Below are 7,385 nucleotides of genomic sequence, written 5' to 3' on the forward strand. Positions count from 1 at the left end.
CAAGGGGCGCTGACCACCACACCATCTGGGATCCCACACTGAAGGACATCAGGTAAACTGAGTCCAGAGCAGGGAAGGGTGAACAAGATGGTGCTGGAAGCGACGGCCCCACCCCTGGTTTGTTGTTGTCACTATAGTTCTAGCTTGTGTTCATTTCTATAGTTTCGGGTTTGTTTAGGTGTGTTACCATGGTTCACTGGGCTAGCTGGCAGAGACTATATAATTAGAGTGCTTGCTTGAATAAATCAGAGTTGCTTCACTGACCTGCTCTCCTGCCTCATTCTCTTACTTGCGAGCTCCACAGGAGGATGAGCAGCCTGCTGGCCAGGCATAAGACTTGCTCCTCTCGGTAAGCTATGCCATAACCATAGCAACTTGGGGCCCAATGTGGGACCACAAGCAGGGGGGAAGGATCAGGAAGCTCAGCCAAAGGAAATTAGATCCCTTAAGAAACTCACCCAAGGGAGATTAGGTCCCTTAAGAAACTCAGCCGAGGGAAATTAGGTCCCTCAGGAATCTCAGCTGAGGGAATCAGGTCCCTCAGTCCCCCCCCAGTGAGTCAGGCTCTCCAGAAGCCTAGACAGTGTACAGGAGCTATCAGGACAGGGTCAAAGGCCGATACCTGAGAGCGACAGGAGACGGTAGCCTGTTTGCCTCACCGAGTCCTCCCGGAAAGCGGATCCAAGAAGCGAAACAGGAGAAGACGTCCACAATTCATCTTGGTGGGATGAGGTGTAACCGTGAGTAAGATTGAAATGGGGCAAAGCTCACAAAAGTTGAGTCAGGGTCAGTACACATTCTTTCTATGCAACCTGCTGAAGAATGTGTTCATAGAAGATGGTGGCAAGGCAGTGCAAATGAGAACATTCATCACATCCTCACAGACAGCCCCATCAGAGTCAGAGAGTAGTACAAGGGACAATAGCCCAGAAAGGCAACCAGCACTCATATATCTAAATTTAGAAGATAGATGGAAGAACAGACAGATGGTGCAGAATTTGCAGGACAGTGTTAAAGATCTAACTGAAAAATTGAGAAACCTACTGAAGAAAGAGAAAAGATACCTCAGAGATAAGGTTTTGAAACTCCCAGGTGAAAAGGAGGAGACTTGGCGCCGCTGGACTTTGTTCCAGAGTCTCCCTCACTTCCACTTGCAGTTTCACAACTTTTTCTTTCAAAAACATTTTTAAGGAGTGGCCACAGATGTGAAATTTTCTTGAGTAAAAGTTAGAACCATCAAGATTTTTATTTTACTCTATAATCCAGAAATGATGTTAGAGAAAGCAATTTGTAATCTCAATTTTGTTGAAACTAAAAGATGTTGGAAAAATTATGTTATTTAGAAAACCAAGTATTTTCACCTTTGCCTGTTTAAGAGTTACAGCTCAAAAGCTGCTGTTTTAATGCTAAACCTAAAATTGTTAATGGATTACTATATGTGGAAAGAAATGAATGGAGTAATAATTTATTTAGACTGGTTCTGCCCATTCAGAACAGTGCTCCTATATGTCTGGGGTTGGCAGGCATGGGATCCATGCCAATTCCTTTTATTTTGTAAAACTGCCAATGCTCCTTTCATGTGGACATGGTCATCAGTCCTAAGAAAATTGTTTGGCTTGTATAATTCATAAATAATGATGTGACTTGCTCAAAAGTTGTAACAACTGGCTTTTATATCAGGACAAGTTTTAAATTTGAGAGAGAAGGATCTTAAATGAAATATCTTATGTATGTGAGTCCTGTTAATCTGCACTGCTTATTTCAACTCCATGGGAAAATTTCACTCCTATCTGAATTCAAACAGAGTCAAAGATGTTTTATATTTAGGAATTCAGTTATGCCTAAGAATTTGGTTTGTTAGAGTACTTGCATAGTGGCTAAATAAAATTTCTTTTCCATAAGGTCTCTCTCCTTAGATACCTGAGTTTCAGGTATCCAGGGCTTGTGGACGGGTGGTTGGTTTTCCCCCCTTACCAGCTACCAGCTTTCTTTGTGAAAGTGCTGTGGGCTGTAGGTGAAACTTGGAAGGTACCCAAAAGTTACTCAAATCTCCACTCTTTTGTAAAGCCACATAAGCAATTAAGTTGGATTTTCTGTGTTAAGGTATAAAAATTGTGCTTCAGTTTTTGTAAGTTGCCTCCCTCCACCAGGTGGAGAGACACCTCTTTCTCAAGAATTGTAATATCACCTAACACCCTCTGAATCGTCAAGTTCCTCATACTGGTTAAAGATCTAACCCCTCCAATGTTGGGACCCTGTGAGGCAGGGTCAGCTCTACGTCCAGTCTCAGTAGGAAGCAGTTTCAGAAGCCGAGACCTTCATCCCTTATCCCAAAATATGTTTGGTCCCATCTGCTTTAAAGGGAGGCAGGGTGGGGTTCTTGAGTACATGTACTTGGACCCCAGAATTCAGACCAGGTAGAAAGGATGAATAGAACCCTGAAGGAATGTATTGCTAAGCTTAAGGCTGAAACTGAAAGACCTAGTACAAGAACAGTTAGAGTTAGGACACATTGAGGAATCTTTAGTCCTTGAAACTCTCCTGTATTTGTCATAAAAAAAGAAATCTGGAAAATACAGAATGTTGACTGATTTGAGAAAGATCAATGACATCATGCAGCTGATGGGTGTTTTGCAGCTAGGTTTGCCATCACCCAATGTAATTCCCAGCAGTTATAAACTTTGGGTGATTGACATCAAAGATTGTTTTTACAGTATTCCTGTTCATACTGAGGATAGGGAAAGGTTTGCATTCTCTGTCCCAATGTCAATCTACAGGAGCCATACCATCGTTACCAATGGAAGGTACTACCCCAAGGAATGAAAAACAGTCCCACAATTTGTCAGTGGTATGTAGACAAGACATTACACCCAGTCAGGAAGAGATTTCCCCAGGTGTTGATACTCCATTATATGGATGATATCTTAGGAATTCATGATAACATTGAAATTTTAGAAATGACATTACAAATGACAGAGAGAAAATTCCTCAAACAGGGCTTAAAAATAGCATCTGATAAGATACAGAAAGACCTGCCTATACATTATTTAGGACACACCATATTAGAACATCAAATCCATATTAAATCACCCGTAATAGATGTGTCTAAAATCAAGACTCTCAATCATATGCAAAAGGTGATAGGAGAGCTTCAGTGGATCAGACCACAATTAGGAATACCTACAGGTGAATTACACCCATTGTATGACATGCTGAAAGGAGATCCTGACTTAAATTCACAATGAGAATGGACTCCTCAAGTGTTGGAATGCATCTCCAAAATTCAAACAAAAATCGTAGAGGCTAGCACCAGGAGATATATACCAACAGAAAATATGTATATCTCTATCCTTTTCACTGTGGAACTCCCCACAGGATGCCCTCACCAAGAGGAAGGGTTATTAGAGTGGATACATTTGAAGAGAGTACACAATAGCTGTTATGTCCCTTACTGTGTACTAGTTGCACAAGTGGTTTACAAGGCAATTCAGAGAGTGAGGAAACTGATAGGAAGAGATCCTGATGCCATCTACTGTAGATACACTAAAGAACAAGTAGAGAAATGCTGTACAGAATACCCAGAATGGCAAGTCTTTATTAATCAAAACTTCAAAACAGGGAACATAAATAAGGCTCTAAGCATATATCAGGATACACCATGGACATGGGCTGAGAAACACCATGACACTCTGGTCATAGGAAAGAATGTATTTACTGATGCCACAAAATTAAATAGAGGAGCCACATATGTATATCAAGATAAATGGTTGCAGGTATATGATACTCCGTTCTCATTCACCCAAAAGAACGAACTATTTGCGGTCTGGAAGGCTTTAGAAATTGATGAGCCTATTAATGTCATTACTGACAGTAGATATATAGCCACAATTATACCAGACCTAGAGACTGCCTGCATATCAACTCAATTAGAAATTAGACAGTTGCTAGTGGAAGTCCAAAACACCATAAGAGGACGTATGTTCCCCTTTGCACATTTTACATATAAGATCACACTCCAATCTACCAGGGCCTCTAGCAGAAGGAAATGAGGTTGTGGGTCGAGTAGTGTCAGGAGGTGTATACCTAGAAACCACTGAGGAAGCTCAGCAGGCTCACAATAAGTTTCATATATTAGCAAAATCATTAAGACATTTATATAAACTTACTAAGAAAGAGGCCCAAAAGATTGTAAAATCATGCACAGCATGCATTCCTTTCCAGCCACCGATGCCATGCAGAGTGTACAATCCTAAGGGATCACATCCTAATGATATCTGGCAAATGGATGTGACTCACATAGCTTCATTTGGGAGGCTTAAATATGTCCATGTGTCTATAGACACTTTCTCTGATTTCATCATGGCTACTCTACGCACCGGAGAGGCAGTTACGGATATGTGTAGTCATATGCTTCAATGTTTTGCCGCCCATGGCGTCGCACGACTATGAAAGACTGATAATGGCACAGCATATACTGCTTCAGCCTTCCAAAAATTTCTCTCAGAATTCGGAATCTCTCATGTGACTGGAATCCCCTATAACCCCACAGGACAAGCCATAGTAGAACGTGAGAACTGCACCATAAAACAATATGTCCAAAAACAAAAAGGAGGAGCTTCAGGACCCAGGTCCATGGCACATGATCAATTAAAATTGGCACTTTACACTATCAATTATTTAAAATTTGATGAGCACGGTCTTACGCCTGCCATGAAACACATGGTCAGATCAGGCAGACCACCAGATGATTTTAAGAAAAAATTGGAATGGACGCCTGTGGCTACGGGACAGACAGTCATGTGGAGAGATCAGGAAAGGCAATGGCATGGACCACATACCATAACAACTTGGGGCAAGGGTTATGCTTGTATCTTTACAGGAGACAAGGAGATTTGGGTACTAGTGAAAAGACCAAGGATCGTACAGCACCAGGAAGAAATCACAGGGATTCTGCCAGAGAAAGAAGAAGAAACTACAATGCCTGAGCCATGAAATTAGTCAGCTACATCTTACTGCTTCTAACAGTGAGCCAGGCTGAGGACCAGTATTTGGGCCTTCGGACATTAGTAGACATTTCAACTTTACGGGACTGGTGAAGGGCTATCCTTGGTGTTTGTACAATTAATGTATCAGTGGGATTTAGGGAACAATTGAAGATGAATCACGAATTCTATCAAGCCATTCTAATGTTAAGAAATGATGTAATAGCAATTGGGGATGAACTGCAGGCCATAGAAACACAATTGGCTTTAAGATGTGATTACAGATATCGTCATTTTTGTATGATGAACAAATTGTGCAATGATATTGAATTTAATTGGGAAGAAATAAGAGCTCAGTTACATGGTTTAACACTCACCAACGTTTCGAGTGAAATGAAACTGTTGGAAAAATTGGCATTGGATATAAATACTCAAGGGACAAAAAAGTTAAAACCTGAAAATTTTATTTCAGACATGATGCAACTTTTTGGTCATTCCACCTCATTGTTTAATTGGCTAGGTCCATTGTTGTCAAGAAGTATTGTTATCCTGATTGTTATATGTCTCATACCAGCATGTCTCAGATATGCCCTACTAACTGTAAAAGATACGATGAAGATGCTTACTGAAAATCAGTTCAAGCTGAGAGAGAGATGTACAAACCAGTGAAGGTCATCAGGTCTAAAACAAAAAGTGGGAGTTGTAAGGGTCGCTGACCGCCACACCATCTGGGATGCCACACTGATGGACATCAGGTAAACTGAGTCTGGAGCAGGGAAGGATGAACAAGATGGCACTGGAAGGGACGGCCCCACCCCTGGTTTGGTGTTGTCACTATAGTTCCAGCTTGTGTTCATTTCTATAGTTTCGGGTTTGTTTAGGTGTGTTACCATGGTTCACTGGGCTAGCTGGCATAGACTATATAATCAGAGTGCTTGCTTGAATAAATCGGAGTTGCTTCACTGACTTGCTCTCCCGCCTCATTCTCTTACTTGCGAGCTCCACAGGAGGATGAGCAGCCTGCTGGCCAGGCATAAGACTTGCTCCTCTCAGTAAGCTATGCCGTAACCATAGCAGCAACTTTTGAAACTTTTCAGTATCTGGGTACTGGGTGGGATTACACACACACACACACACACACACACACACACACACACACACACACACACACACATACACACTCACACGCACACACACATAGAGACAGAGTGCATAGAGTGAATTGAAGAGGATGGGATCATATCTTAAAAAAATGAAATCAAGCAGTGAGAGAGAAATATATTGGGAGGAGAAAGGGAGAAATGGAATGGGGCAAATTATCTCTCATAAAAGAGGCAAGCAAAAGAATTTTTAGTGGAGGGATGAAGAGGGGAGGGGAGAGAAAAACATGAAGTTTACTCTCATCACATTCCACTAAAGGAAGGAATAAAATGCACACTCATTTTGGTATGAAAACCTATCTTACAATACAGGAAAGTGGGGGATAAGGGGATAAGCAGGGTGGGGGGGATGATGGAAGGGAGGGCATGGGGAGGAGGGTGCAATTTGGAGTCAACACTCATGGGGAGGGACAGGATCAAAAGAGAGAATAGAAGTAATGGGGGACAGGATAGGATGGAGGGAAATATAGTTAGTCTTATACAACACAACTATTATGGTAGTCATTTGCAAAACTACACAGATATGGCGTATATTGAATTGCTTGCCTTCCAAAGGGAAGGGGTGGGGAGGGAGAGAGGAAGAGAAGTTGGAACTCAAAGTTTTAGGAACAGCTGTCGAGCACTGTTCTTGCTACTAGGAAACAAGAAATACAGGTACAGGGGTATAGAAAGTTATTTGGCCCTACAGGACAAAAGAGAAGATGGAAACAAGGGCAGAGAGGGATGATAGAAGAGAGGGCAGATTGGTGATAGGGGAAATTAGAATGCTCGGTGATTTGGGGTGGGGGGAGGGGACAAAAGGGGAGAAAATGTGGAACCCAAAATTTTGTGAAAATGAATGTTAAAAGTTAAATAAAAAATAAACAAATAAAAAATGGGAAAAAAAGGAAAAAAAAAGAAAACTTCTTTAAGTTTGGGATAATTCCAGGAATTCACCCCTTGCTGAAACACCTCCTCATAATCCTGATCACTCAGCATTTCCCACTCCCTCCCCCAGAGTCAAGAGTGTACATTAGTAATGGTAATGCAAGCAGGCTTATGTTTTCCCTGTTAACTGCTCTTACCTTAGATCATATTAAGAAAAGAGAACGCTAGAGAATTGTAGGCAAAATTTGAATCACTCCCTGATGGAAGGAAGGGGGAAGCACCCACAGTAGAGGCTTCAACGGCAGTGGCCCCAATGGCCCTCTGCCCCTGTGCACCCTGCAGTCCACCACTCTAGGCAAAGCCTGGGACTCTCAAC

The 7,385-nt window shown here is 41.9% G+C and overlaps 1 long non-coding RNA gene across 1 annotated transcript; it reads left to right on the forward strand.

The window, feature by feature from the left end:
• Positions 1 to 265: 265 nt before the first annotated feature.
• Positions 266 to 5,948, forward strand: LOC140526144 (uncharacterized). The gene is made up of 2 exons (XR_011974256.1): positions 266 to 349; positions 4,880 to 5,948. It is a non-coding gene; the product is annotated as an uncharacterized lncRNA (long non-coding RNA).
• The last annotated feature ends 1,437 nt before the right edge of the window (positions 5,949 to 7,385 follow it).

Source organism: Notamacropus eugenii, chromosome 2, assembly GCF_028372415.1.
Source record: "Notamacropus eugenii isolate mMacEug1 chromosome 2, mMacEug1.pri_v2, whole genome shotgun sequence".
Lineage (NCBI taxonomy): Eukaryota > Metazoa > Chordata > Mammalia > Diprotodontia > Macropodidae > Notamacropus > Notamacropus eugenii.